The 15343-nt window shown below is 35.6% G+C and overlaps 1 long non-coding RNA gene across 5 annotated transcripts; it reads right to left on the bottom strand.

Annotated features, from left to right (window-relative positions):
• Positions 1–2927: 2927 nt before the first annotated feature.
• On the bottom strand, positions 2928–11959 carry LOC308193637. Of its 5 annotated transcripts, XR_013949829.1 has the most exons (5): positions 11738–11959; positions 10334–10521; positions 9630–9894; positions 9258–9362; positions 2928–6282 (listed from the first exon to the last, which is right to left on the bottom strand). It is a non-coding gene; the product is annotated as an uncharacterized lncRNA (long non-coding RNA). The 5 variants fall into 5 exon arrangements; XR_013949830.1 differs by lacking the exon at positions 10334–10521 and having other exon boundaries at positions 11698–11884; XR_013949831.1 differs by lacking the exon at positions 10334–10521 and having other exon boundaries at positions 9258–9374; positions 11698–11884.
• Positions 11960–15343: the final 3384 nt, after the last annotated feature.

Below are 15343 nucleotides of genomic sequence, written 5' to 3' on the forward strand. Positions count from 1 at the left end.
ATGCATATCAGAGAGTGATGGCACACACCTGCAAGATAAGCTCAGTTAAAAAAGCTTAGAACTCTGCATCTTCAATAAGATATGTCTAAGGAGGGATATGGTGAAGGTCTGTAAATTCCTTTTCACCTTCTCCGTGGAACTCATGAAATTATTACTAGCTAGTATTCCTAACAAGGAGTAGGAGTAGAAAATAAAAATACCAGCCAAAGTGTGTAAAACAAGCAGAAGAGACTACCTTTTCACTGAGGGCATGACTATGCTCTGGAACTTATTGTTCTAACTTACTGACTATGGATGTCAAAAATAGCAAGGAGAGATCAGACACATTTCAGTGATGTCCGTATTCTTTCTACAACTACCTGAAAGGACGTTGTAGTGAGATAGGAGTCAGTCTATTTTCTCAGATAGCAAGTGATAAGACATGAGGAAACAGTCTCAAGATGCATCAGGAGATGTTTAAATTGGACATTTGGAAGAATTTCTTCACAGAGAGTGGTTGGGCATTGGAACAAGCTGCCCGAGGAAGTAGTGGAGTTGCTTTCCCTGGAGGTCAGATTTAAGAGATGTGCAGACATGATACTTGGGGACCCTGTTTAGTGATGGACTTAGTAGTATTAGGCTGATGTTTTGACAAAATGATCTTAGGCGCCTTTTCCAACCTAATGATTCTAATCTAAATGATTCTATGTTTCTATAAAAGGTTGTTAAATGGAGAACTGTGTATATAATTTTTAGCATCCCTAAGTCATTTACTGTCAGAAGAAGGGAAGTTGTTAGTAGAAATATACTTGCTGTCTTATAGTGGATCTATGGGCTTCAATTATTAGTCAATGTCAGAAACAGGATACTGGTCAAGATAGAAGAACATTGCTCTCACCCAGTGTAGCTGTTTTCTGTAAACTGGCCTATTATTTTATGTTTGTTTTTCTCCCCTTTGCATACTTTTGTTTATGGGATAATTTTTATGGGGAGGTTGTGTGGAGCTGGGAGTCAGCCTCTTCTCACAGTGATAGGACTAGAGGGAATGGCCTCAAGTTGCACCAGGGTAGGTTTAGGTTGTTAATTAGGAGACATTTCTTCTCAGAAAGAGTAGTCAGACATTGAAACGGGTTGCCCAGGGAAGTGGGGCATCTCTGGGAGTGTTCAAGGAAAGGTTGGACCTGGTTCTTAGGGCCATGGTTTAGTGGGTGACATTGGTAGTAGGGTTATGATTGGACCAGATGATCTTGAAGGTCTTTTTCAACCTTGATAATTCTATGATTCTATGATTCTTGATGGAAGGATGGAAATATGTGTCCAGATCACTGTGACTGTCAGTCATATTGACTTTTGTGCCATTGAACAATTTTCCCTTAGCTTTTACTAATGAAAAATCATTATTAGATCAAGGTTGTTATAGTTGCTGCTTGCATCACTTAAAATGACAGTTCATTGTTTGAAAGCCTTTTTTTATTTATTTAATTTTATTTTTTTATTATTTTTAGGATTGCTTGTGAGTGAATTTTAATCCCAGAGATAGGAAAATTAGAACTACATTTTTGTCTAATAGCAATATGGCAATTCAGTTTGGTATTTTAATTATTGCCCATTTATTGACCCTTTCATTTTTCAAGATGAGTACCTATAATTTGTTGGAAGAGTAAATGATAAGAGTCCACAGTGGCCAACAATTACTGTACAAAGAAGAGCATATTCGTACTGAGATGTTTGAAATGTTTTTGTACATTGTCTTTAGTTGAAGGAACTCTTGTTTCAAAATTGTTGTAAAAATGTATTTAGATAAACTTTCAAGAATTGTACCTCATCTTTAAAATACTTCTGGCTAGGGAGAAGAAGGAAGGGATGTTACTGAAAAGTACAAAAATCTTAGAAATACTTTTTCAATAAATATTTTTAAAATAATTTTTTGAAAATAATTTTATCACATAAAAATTTTAATTGAAAATATGTCATTTTCTTCAGATTTCAGTAAGGCTTAATCTTCCAGTTATTCATGCATTTGTAGTTCTCAAGGATTCTTATCAAGCTATAGTCAACATCACATGGGAAGGTTCATCCATTCATTTTGAATGATAGTGTTAAATTGTTTTATGAAGAGACAACCTACTAAAAACTGTGTTTGCACCTCAGAAAACTTGATCTGGCAAATTAAGTATTTTTCTTTTCTTTTTTTCCTTTTTTTTTTTTCTGATCTTTTAAAGGGAAACCACTAACATGATTAAAAAGGAAGACTTGGAGGGGAGAAAGGGAGATATAGTTATCTTCTCTGTTATGCGATACAGCTTCTGTACAATTAAAAAAAAAAAAACAAAACTGTGTGCCAATATATCTCTAAGTAATGTTTATTCAGAATGTAGTAGATTTCAAAATTCTCGTATTGCAAAAGGGATCTAAAGAATTAACAAAGTAAAGATAAGGAAGTGATTTGTTCAAATATTATAGTTTTGCACAGAATAGAGCATGTATCGCCTAAATTTACACCACTAGTCAAACCACTAAATGACACTAACTTTCTGAATTGTCCTGTAATTGTAAATAAATTATCCAATCTGATTCAGTTACATTACCATGCTGTCAAACCCAGACCACAGTCTTTAGGACTCTCTTGTTTCGTGATACCTGGGGTTAGCAGTCTACAGTTTGTCTGTAGTTCCCTATTAAGCAGTAATATTTGTAGTGTGTTTGATTAAAAGTATAAAATATATGTTCCAATGGTGCCAGAGAATTCCAAGTTTTAATAGTGACTTATAGGCCCAGAGTATTTGAAAACTCCAAATATGTGTGAATTTTCACATGTACTCATACAGTGATATATATGCCTATATATATATACATAGGAACATATATATATGTATGTGCACAGTCATAAAACACAGTCATATAAATAACCATGAATGATGTCTATGAAGAAATTGGAAAGCCTCGGATGGAAAATGCAGTGTAAGTCAAAAGGATTATTATAAAGTTTGAAAAGATGATAGAGTTTTTTTAATATGAAACTGACAGTTTTATGCTAAAATCTAGTTTCAGGTTTCTATAACAAATCTATAATTGACAGTTTTACTTTTTTTTTGTGATATCTCTGAGAATTACTGACATTTTTGCGACTAATTTTTTTCAGTTTCTATTGAGATTGTTGAGACACTAATAACTATGGTCTGCTTTTAGGATTACTTTGAGACATCTTCTGTTCCTCTTCAGAATAAAAAAGCCAAAGGATAGTCACACTGCTACTAGAAATTCAAATCCCATTTTCCCTAGTCTGAAGACACTATTGTCTTTTGAGATCACTTTTAAAACAATGGCACCCTGAGGCAATGGGCCAGAAGCAATAGTGTCTGCAATTAGTGTCACATTCAATCCAGACCAGGAGTGTAATATGTTTTGGTTTTGCAGAAACTTTATTGGCTATGTAACTCAATTTTATGATGATGGTTTAAGAATTCCCAGGTCACATGCCCTGAAAAGGTTTCTATGTTCATTAAAGAATTGGTCAAATGGTATCTTCAGGAATTTGAACAGAAATTGAATGTAAATTTAGAGATATCTGCCTCAGAAATTTAACTTTTATTTTTTTCTTGGTAGTGAAATAAAACAGTGACATTTTAGTGGACTGAAGTAGTGGCTCAAGAGGTGTTAGTGTATAAATTGCTGACTAATTGCTATCATCGATAGATTATTCAAACTGCTGTGAAAGCTATTTCAATCAAGATCATATTCTTTGAACACCTATGAAGAATCTGCTTTTCCCTGCATGGTGTTTAGCATGATATTCTGGGTAAAACACTACTAGGTAGTAGACCTCAAATGAAGAAACCACAATTTATAGATTTTTGGGATGAAATTCTGCCACTAGATAAAACAGTAGGGATTACATTAAACCATAAGCTTAAAATACAGAAGTAGTTTTTACAATACTTTCAACTGACTCTCCTTATAATGAAAGTACAATTTCTGTATCAAGCCCAAAACGTCTATACCTGCTTAAGTGATAGGTTTCACAGTCTACTGACATCTTATGTTACATAGTGGTTAATTACTTCCATTGTTAATAATTACCACTAGTGACGGCATTTGCCTTAATGACCTTTCAACATCTTTACTGTAGAGCTTCATCTGATTTAGCTGTCACTTTTGAACCTGCCCATGTGTGTCTCTACTTCTCGTGAATGTCCCAGCCTCCTATACTCTGTGATTATCTCTATGCTCCCAATATTCAGGTGCTCTCAGGCAAGGAGCAAACTCTCCCTCACTCCACAAGATTCTACCTGACCCAAGACGCAACAGCCCAAGTCACACTTGCTATGCAAAGCTAAACAGAATGAGATGTTTGAGAGCATGCTGTTCTGCATATGCAAAAGTATGTGTTTGGGTTTGAGGTTTAATTTGCTTTTAGTTCACACAGTATTTTTTTCTTGTCCTTACAAGTACTGTTTTTGGTTCTGTCTTTCAGAGCTAAGGGTCAAAGGATAAATAACACCTTTTGGCATGACACTGCTTCAAAGTACATTAGCAGCACAGGAATTTAGTTCAAGGAACAGAAAATAAACAGTTGAGAGGCAGTATATAACTTTTTAAAAAAAATGTTTTCCAGATGCATCTGACTCCTATACTACAAAAATCCTATACTCTGATAGAGCAACATCAGACAAGCTAGGTAAAACTATTTTTTTTTTTTTTTAATTAACCTGTTTCATTATTTTGAATGGAAATAGGTTAACAAACACTCAACAATAGAGGCACCTTCCATATCTGAGCTCCCAGCTCTGCCATGGAAACTACTCTGCTTCTAGTCCATGGTTTAATATTTGAGCTATTTGATCCTACACTGAAATGGAAATATAATTTATACATATATATATATATATATATAAAAACACGGTTTGTACTTAGCTGAAACACATTAACTGGAAATCTTGAAGAACAGCCTTATGTGACATGGCTACAAACTCCAAACTATGCCATTTGACAGAACCAAGATTTTGGAACAGATTAACTGGTAACTGTGTCCTTCAAATATTTGTTTTGTAGACCATACTTGAATGGCATCCTTTATAGCCATGTACAGTTTGACCATTATGAGATTATTTCTTGAACTACAGCTTAAGGCAGATTTCCAGAACTGATTTGAAATAACAGGGATAATTGTATGACTATTTCTCAATCAATTTTCATTCTGAAAATCAGACAACTGTTTTTTGAGCAGGTATGAATGCTTTTCATGACATCCTTTAAAACTCTGAAATGCATATAAATAATGCATGTTTGGTAAAGATATTTATCACGTTGCCTTGCAAAAAAATATTTGAAAAAGCAATCATATCATTTCACCACCTTATGGGAGTTAAGGAAAACTTCATTTTATTTTATTTTTTTTTTAAACAAAGATGTCTAAGTAAATCAACCAGCATTACAAAGGACTATCAGCAATGCAGTGTTGAGCTTCCACAAAAATTACTAATTACAATTTGCATGTCCTTCTGCCTATAAATTTCTCATAAAGAGTGTCAAAATTATAAAGTTAACTACAAAATCCTGTAAAAAGATTTCCAAATGATAAAATAAAAGGTATGTATCCATATATAATCAATGCTTTTTTTTTTTTTTTAATACACTGGTTTGTGAAGCTTTTTTTGACTTCTCTGATTCATACAGATTTTGTGTGTTGCAAGACATGTCAACAGTTGAAAACTGATGGTAAAATGAACATTTTTCTCATTTAATACCAGTACAGCAGTAGAACCATTAATAGCAAAACAAGACAAAAAAGATACTTTGTAAAAACAAACAAACAAACACAAAAGATTCTATTAACAACATAGACATGAATATTTCAAGTTGGTAGGAGCAGATACCTTTTGGAAGGTAACTGGAAGGAAAAATAAGAAGGAGAAAATACTGGATCCTAATGGCATTACTAATTTTGTTGAGCTAGGACTGGAGAACATTGTTCTACAGACTGCAAAAAATACTCATTTAAATAGAGGAGATTTCAAATAAAATGTTTTGAACCATTTAAAAGGAAAAGGAGAGAGAAGTACATGTCAAATACTTCATTAGAGATTACAATTTTGTTATTTTACATGTTTAGAAACATTTTGTATTGTGATTTTTATTGTTGTTATTGTTGATCTTGTCTTCTTTCTAGGCGCTTAGATTACATTTTAGTGTTTTTTTTAAATCCAGGAGCAGAAATGAAGTATCAGTCCTCCTGTCTGACAAGAACTATATGAAACCATTCACTAGCTAGTCTTGAGGATGTTGTCGGGTAGCCACAAGAATCTGTGGGAGAATGAACAGGAAAAGGACAAAGAAATGACATGGAAAAATGGAGGAGCAGGGGTCAAGCACTGAGCTCTGCTCTCTGGGGACAGTGACAAGACCTGAGGAAATTGCATGGAGCTGTGCAGGGACAGGGGAGGGTCACTCTCTGTGTTGGGAAAAGGTTCTGCACCCAGAGGTGGTTGGGCACTGGGACAAAATTCCCAGGGACGTGGTCACAGCACTGAGCCAGCCAGAGTTCCAGGAGCATTTGGACAATGCTCTCAGACACATGGTCTGATTTTTGGGTGGTTCTGTGTGGAGCCAGGAGTTGGACTCAAAGGTCCTTGTGGGTCCTTTCCAACTTGGGATATTCTATGGGATTCTCGGGATTCTATGGGAATTACTACACAAATGCACTGTGAAATGAGTTGAATTTTTATTTATTGTTTTCCAATGTTCAGAAAATGTGCTCATTTTGGGTAATCCACTGACTGTGCCCACTTGGCCCTCAGTTTTGATAAAATCATTGATAAAGTAAGCCTAGTTACAGCCTTGCCTCCTCTACATTATCACAGACGTCCCTGGATAGAAACTCTTTCAGAAACAGGTCAGCCATATCTCAGAGTCTTTCTATAAAAAAATATGTTGTCAACAGAGCTTCTAAAGGTAAGTCACCATTGAAATAAGAAATTAATTTCTTTAAAACATTTTAATGATTTATAATTGTGTTTTTACTTCTATGGAAGGGTGTTGTTGCTTGTAATTTCCTATTGGAGATAAGAAAAGAATGAATAAGGGTTACTTCAGTGATAATAAGAGTAACTCATTTTTTTGTTGTTGTGTTTTGTTTTTTTTTTTACAGAACTCAAGAGGATGAAAAAAGTAGTGTATCATAGACTCAAAGGAGAGCAAACCAGCTGTCATCTTGAAGGAAATGCTGCATTATCTCACAGAAAGCCTTTGTTAGACCTCAGCTGCAGTGAAGTCCCAAACACGCTTTTGCATACGCAGATTCTATTAAAAATAATCTCTACATATCATTTATATACAATGTGGTCCTATCTCATGAGTTCTACTCATGGTCCTAACTCAGCAGCTAAATGTAAAAACCTTTACACTCTCAGCTACCACTAAATAACACCATCCTCAGCCATTTTCTATCTCTTTTCTGTTGTCCTCACTTAGTCATATTGTTCATTCTGCTTTAACACTATTTTGCACACTGCAAACAGGCTATATTATTTGTGTTTGCAATCACTTTTTATTCCAGTTTTTTGGTCCCCATGAGCAAATCCCACTAATCAATGAGCAAAAATCCAGGGTGACACAAACCAGATATCTCCTAAAAAATAAAAATATGAATCCAGAACATTTTCATCCTTAGTTTCTCAAACACAAGCAAATCCACACAAAGTACCCTATATCAGTAATTTCTTTCAAAGTTAAAATAAGTCTTTTGTTTCCATGCTGCCAGGACTTTCATACATGTTCTGCTTTGCCTCAAGCCTATCTTTTTGTCTTTCCTACTTACAGATATTTGTGCATCTTAGATAGACAAAAAAAATGATCATGGAATAGTGCACTCCAGAAAACAGAGGTCTGGGATTCTGTTTGTTTTCAGTTGGACCGAGCTTTATACTGTGGCCTTGGGAGCCACAGGAGTAAGATTTCCTCCAGGCCAAGTGTCTACTCGAGCTTCAGTGAGACTTCTCACAGGCAATGACCACTTCACAGTGGACATGGAATCATAGAATAACCTGAAAAAGACTGACAAGGATCATAAAGTCTAACTCCTGGCTCCACACAAGACCACCCAAAATCAAACCCTATGTCTGAGAGCATTGTTCAAATGCTTCTTGAACTCCAGCAGGCTCAATGTCATGACCACTTCCCTGGGTAGCCTCTCCCAGTGCCTGACCACCCTCTGGGCACAGAACCTTTTCCTAACACCAAGCCTGACCCTCCCCTGTCACAGATCCATGCCATTCCCTTGGGTCCTATCTCTGTCAGTCTATTTCTGCCAGTTCTGTTTTGTATGGCCACTTGGACACCTCACTGGACAGAGTTGGGCATAGACATTCTCTGGGAGTCCTGAGAGTTTACTGTATGGTCTTCTAAGCTACCATCTTCAATATCCTAATCAAGTCTATTGGTGGGATAGCTAAGGTGGAAACATTCGAAATAAACTGTCTAAATTAGTCTCACAATGTCCAGAAACAAAACTACCTGCATTTTTGTACTTAGGATTGCACAATGAGATAAGTCAGCAACTGAGTCATAAAAAGGTTATCTCACAAGTAAGGGCAGCACGTTAATCATGTTGACAGTGAGAGCTGTGCTTGGTAGAAAGCTGTTCTATGCTTACTGCCATTACAAGTGGTAGTTGTCATTTTTGGTATAGATTGCATCTTTGTCTAAGGAGGCAGCTATTCGTGGAGTAGTATCCTGAACCAGGATGCAATCCATAAGTTTCTCAAAGATGATCATCCACGTCAAAAAGGTGTCCTTTTGCAAGTGGAAACGGGCTTCATCCAGGGACTTTTCAATATTGATTTGTGAGGTGATGTGCAGTCATGGAACTGGTCTTTCCCCAACTGTTCCCAAGATATGACATTCACCTCTACACATCAACAGCGAAACAGTTTATTGTGCCTTTATTTTACAGATTCCTCTATTATCCTGAACCATGACTTCATGTCTAAAGGCTATAATTATCCAGGCTCTACAAGAGCAGAAACACACTACCATTTGACAAGCACTGGCATGGCTACTTCAGTCAGAATGTATCGCCTGTCTTCGTTTTGGATTTTGTGGACCTATTACAGTTTCAGGTCACAAAGGAACATTTATGTGGTAAAGGTAAAAGTAAAGTGTTTTGGTTTTTTAATTATAATAATAATTATAAATAAATAAATAAATAAATAAATAAACCACCAACAGTCACTGTTTGGTTTTGTCTCAATACAATAGGCTTGGTATTTAGAATGACTTACCGAAGTGTGGTAAGGGATTCCAGAAGTATCAACAAGACATGTTTCTGCTCACACCCAGATGAACTAGTACAGCCTTCTTCATGCAAAGTACATTTCCTCAGTAACCTGAAAGGTAGACTGAGATTTGTCTATTTAAGAGGGAAATAAAGATGTCATTTCTTATACATAAGGGTCTTGACAATAAAAGAAACTCAGGTTTTTATCTACCACTGTCTTGGAGAGGGTATGTCGGATATATACATCCAAGAAGCAGTTATTTCTATTTGCACCTTACAAAAATGAAAAGGAACAGTCTGTGGATTTGTGCAGCTGACTATCCATGGGCTTCATCTCAACTATCTTCATATAACTCAGCAGTAAACATGTCCTTACCCCACACAGGATATGAGCTGTTATAGCTCACAGGCATCTAGATATGACTCTCCAACTTGAGCGATTTACTCTACAGGCCATCAGCTCAGTTGGCCAAGCAGATGGCTGTTACACTGTATTCACTGAGATGTAGAGCTGTTTCCCACAGTATGCAGACAATGTTATTTCCTGCTCAAGCCTGCTAAATCTTGCTAAGCTTATCCTGTAGCTATGACTGGATCCTTCATCCTTTTGACTCTACACAATTCAAGTGTCCTGGTAGATCCTGCAACAGATTAATTTGTCATAGAATTAGCCATATTGTTTTTGCTAAAAATACTCCAAACAAAAAAACAGTTAAGTATTAAAAAGTAAACAATCAAGTATTAAAAAAATAAAAAAATCAGCAACAATTATTTGAATTTAGCAAAATATTAAGCAACTGAATTTCCTCCACCCTCACATTTTTAAACAGTTGTAGGGCTTCAATAGTAACAGTCACTGTTAATTCTCCATGTAATAAAACCAGATTTTCTATCCACACTGTATATAATGAGTTATGGATCTTCCTGCTCCTTCATATTAAAATATGCCTCATTCGATTTTTTTAATCTGCTTCTCTTCCCCCCTCCCCCCACCCCCCCACCCCCCATCTCTAAACTGTTTCTTCAGAGATCTCCTAAAGCACAATTTCACTGGGTGGTATAACAAATCTTTTATCTTACCTAGTGCTAATCTTATCCTTAAGTTAGTTCACATGCAGTTTGACCTTCAGTAGTTAATTTAAGGTGTATTATGCAAAGAGGTGTACATCTGACACTTGGTGAAGACTTTGCATCTGGCTTCCTACTATAATGAACGCACGTGAAGGGTTGACTGAACTCGGAACTATTTGATATGTCTGTGTTTAAACCTATGGTTAAGTTGATTAGAAAAATTGACTTGAGGATTCTAAGAACTAAATTGCAGACAACTAAGTTTGAACATTCACATGGGTCATAATATGCAGTTTCTTTTTCAGAAAATGTGAGATATAGATAAGTAATGATTAGAAAACCTATAGCACGAGGCTACCCAAACATCTGGCGAAATAAATTTGGTCTTTTGCAATTTGACTGTGGTTTAAACTGGACTAAAATAAAATAAAATAAAATAAAATAAAATAAAATAAAATAAAAATAAAATAATAATAAAATAAAATAAATCCCATTGGCTGATTAAATACAGTTCACAAAATAATAATTTACATACTTGTGTAAAATGTACTAATCACAGAAGATTTATTCCAGGTAGCAGATGTACAAACATCTAAAGAATAATAAATAAATAAAAAGTTTTCTTTTTCAGAGAACTGCAAAAAGCTTCTGTAGGATCAACCCTATAAGTTGATTACATTTGCATTTTCATTGAATGTATCATAGACATTTTGTTTTGGTAGATTTCATTTCTGAAAAATCTACAAAGGCCGTTCACAACAGCTAATAAAATGACCAAATAGAACAACAATAACAACAACAACAAAAACCTGACTCCTACTGTTTGCATTATATGTACATATTTTTTTTTTTTAAAAAAAAAGGTACACTTCTTTTAAATATACTTCTAGCTATACAAAGCAAAAAAATACCCTCATGATTTCAGGAAGCTAACAGTATATCATCAATTTGACTTTTTTTACAGCTCAAAAAACTGTTCTCAAGAATGAACCACTATTTACTAATTTTTACCTTCGTCTTTCTTGTTTTTTTAAATATTCTGGATACAAAATCATTTTCTTTACTCAGTGTTTACTATTGTTTCATTTGCTATCATACAAAAAGCTGCAAGAACTTGAAGTGAATTGAAGCATAATACAGTTTAGCCACAAATTTGTAAAAACAATGAAGCCAAATACAACTTCATACAATTAATCTCCAACTACTGCTTCTATGAATATCTGTACTGCTCTTTCAGCAACTATGCATTCAAGAAGCTATTTCTCTTCCCTGAGCAATCAGAAAATTCCACTGCCATGAAGTTTTGCTCACTGAGGGCAAGACTGCTTTCTACAGTGATGTCAACAAATAAGTGCTGTTCTTCAAACACTGACCTTTAAAAAGAGCATTATTAAAACTAATACATTATCTTACAGATACTATAGAGCAAGCAGGAACAAGGCTTGTCTTTACTAGAAGAGATACCGTTGCACTTCACCCAAAGCTTCCAAACTGCGAGAGTGCCAATTTTTCATATTTAAAAACTGTTCTGCTCTAGTCTTGTTTGCCATGCCTGGGTAGGCGGATCTGCAAGTTTTATCCCATTCCCAGATGAGCTGAGTAGCACAGCTGGTTGAAGGCAGTTAATTGCTCTTCATGATGATTAGAATGTTGTTAAGGTTTTCTCAGAGGGAGAGAAAAGAACATGCATGTGGTTTGAAAGGTCATGGAGGAAACAAGATATAACAGGCACAAGATAGTATTTTATTGACAAGTGTTTATCATAAGAAAACACACAGCGTTAAAACCTTCAAACTCTTCCAGTTGATTACAATGTAATATAGTTTCATAAAATAACACTATGACTGCATGTCCCTTTGTAAAATCACGTTGTTTTTTTTTCTCTTTGGCTGAAGTTCACTATTTTGGGGGGTTTGAAAGCAATGCAAATATGTCAAAAATTATTTTTAAAAAGCAACTACACATCCATGCTCATTAATTTGCTTCTGAAAGTGAATGTATTATATTTTCTAAACTATTTTGACTATATATATAGAAACCACATTCATATTATATTTTATTTCCACTTTATCATAAACAATTATTAGTAAATCTCACACTGTGGATTATACTTTATGAAAGGGGCACATTCTTAACTGCCCGAACTAACCTTGAGAGCTGGGCTGTATTCAATCAATGTAGTGGTCAGCCCAATACAAGAACTGCAAAACAATATTCTTGTGGCCTGAAAGTTGCATGCAGATTAATGGAGTTCATCTCCAGAGCAGATGCAGTAGAAGCAATTAGTGCAACTGAGCAGGAAGGCATTGATATGATTATCCTATATACAGTAAAGGGGTAGCTTCTTTGAATAGGCAGGGGTTCTTTATATGATTTGATCATCCTATACATTACCAGTGTCTGGTTGATCTACTCTTGCAGGATTTTTTTGGTAGGTCACGTCTGCTTTGTCTACAGGACACCAAGGAATCCAGTGAAATAACACATGCACTGTTTTGCTCCTTCATTCTGGCTGACCAATAGTTTCCAGTGAAAATGGAAAATAAACTCAAGGCCATCCTTTCACAAAAATGCTTTTTCGGTCTTATCTATTTTAATTGCTCTTAGTTTTCTTTTGCTCCATATGCGAGCATTTACTGAACAGTTTTATATACTTTATCCTAAACTAGCCTTATCATTTTTAGGGTCCTTTTTATCCTTACCATTTTTTAGTTTTAAACTCATAATTTATAAATAATAGATTGAGATTAGATATTAGGAAGAAATTCTTTACTCTGAGGGGGGTGAGACACTGGTACATGTTGCCTAGAGAGGTTGTGGATGTCCATCCCTGGAAGTGTTTAAGGCCAGGTGGGATGGGACTTTGAGCAACATGGTCTAGTGGAAGGTGTCCATGCCCATGGTAGGGGGATTGGACCTAGATGGTCTTTAAGGTCCCTCCCAATCCAAACCATTTTATGATTCTATGATTCCATGATTCTATGATCCTGAAGCTTTCCCTTATTCTGGTCAGTTTTCCTTACACACCAGTGACATTTCTAAATTCTGCCATTCCTGTATTCCTGGGAATCTTGCTTAGGATTAATTGTGAAGAATCTATACACTACAGTATAAGTCTAAATGAGATGCCTTTGGATACTATTTCCAGCTTTCTCAGGCTTTGCTCTCTCATGACTGACACTTCTAGAAAAGCTACCTGTTTTCTGTGACTATTTGTGATGTTAACACCTCTGAAAAATCAGGCCATATGTACTTAGCTATGTTGTCTAGAGATTAAATTTAGAAAGTGTTGGTGCATGGCCTTTAGGTTACCCTGATGGGAGAGGTGAATATCTGAAAAAAATATGAAAATGTAATCTTTCTGGGTCTTGTTTGATGCTTTCATAGTTGTTATTATTATTTTAATTAATTTGTAGGATCCGTGTAGAATTTTTTCAACTGATGCTTCAGGAAATCAAAATTGAATTTAGCTTGGGCAGGTTTGTCTTTGACACCTTTTCTCCCCAGTTCTACACTGAATTCATACAGCTTAGCTTTTAAGTCACAAGTCCTTTTTCTTCTAGATGCATGTTGAAGAAATTATGGTATTTATTCTAAAAACACTGAGTTCAACAGGTTAAATTCATCCCCAGGGTAACTTTTGACTTCAGTGAAAATGCCCCAGGGATGAATTTGTCTGAGTGTGTCTCCCATGTTTACTAGTCGTAGGAGCAGTAGTATTCTCCATTTGAGAAGTGCTGTGTAGAACTTTCATTATAAAATAACAAAGCACAGCTAACTCAACTTTGAATTTAGTTATGGTTTCATTAAAATTTTGCAAAGTTTCTGACTGAACATGAATTTTTATAGTTGATGCTTTATGGATTCAGCCGAGTTTCAGTGTGCATTTTAATCCTAGACTCACAGTGAAATACAAAGAAATGCAAATAGCAAACAAACTTCGATATAAATGCCAACAAGACAAATGCTTGAGATTTTTTTCGGTTCTAATATTGCTAACACTGACCTCATCCCACATAACAGTGATTTTTAACAAGATTCTGCTTTTTCTTCCTCACTGGATGGAAAAGGATAGGATGATTATTGAAATCAGAATTTCTAGGTTGGGAATGTAGGTTCTTTTATAATTAAAAAGTAAAAGATTTCAGTGAATACTAAGTGTAATTAATCTGAGCATTAACTCCTGCTTTTATTCCCTGAATCATCCCATAGAGGTGCCTCTCCCTATGTCCAGTAACTATGTTTGCAACACAGTGGAGTTGTAGCCTACAGTATATTGTACAGTCCTGGTCCCCAGATATATCCTGGTCACATCCAGATTTGGAGAGAGACCTTGCAAATGCAGTCTGCCCACATGCATGTGTTTCCCCTGGGATGCAGAGGGAGGTATAAGGGCAGGAGCACTGTATCTGTACCAAGAAGTTTAGGGCTTGAGATCAGGTCCATAACGTACACTGCATAGTCAACCTGTCCTGCAATCAAGAAAATATTACTTCAGTCTCCAGTGAGTACAGGGCATAAAGTTATCAGTCTCCAGTGAGTACTGGGCATCTACTGTTATGTTGTGCAGTACTCTATACTGTGTATAGCACTACTCTGGGAACATGAGGATAACAGGAGACAACACTTTGGTATATCACTGGACTCCAGCACTCTGTACATAACACCATTATGACTCTGCCTCATATCTGAAAGATTTTTAAGTTCTCAGAAAGCCTATTTGACTCTACTAAACAAATTTCATCAATTGACAGGTTTCCAGTAAAACATCATAAAGCCTACTCCATAAAAATGTACAACATACATATATATGAGGGTATATGTGCATGTGTGTGTATACTAGATAGTGTCTCAGAAAACTCTTTTTCATATAAAATATGAAATAAATTTATTTTACATGTTTATCAGATCTTTTCAGTACTTCTAAGGCACTGCCTGAAGCCATTTAACTTCACCTGAGATTCCCTGACTGTCTAAAGAAGTTTAAGAACATAGAAGAACAAATTTTGCTACTAACAC

This window comes from Anser brachyrhynchus (genome assembly GCF_964034855.1).
Source record: "Anser brachyrhynchus genome assembly, chromosome: 3".
In the NCBI taxonomy this organism is placed as follows: Eukaryota; Metazoa; Chordata; class Aves; order Anseriformes; family Anatidae; genus Anser; species Anser brachyrhynchus.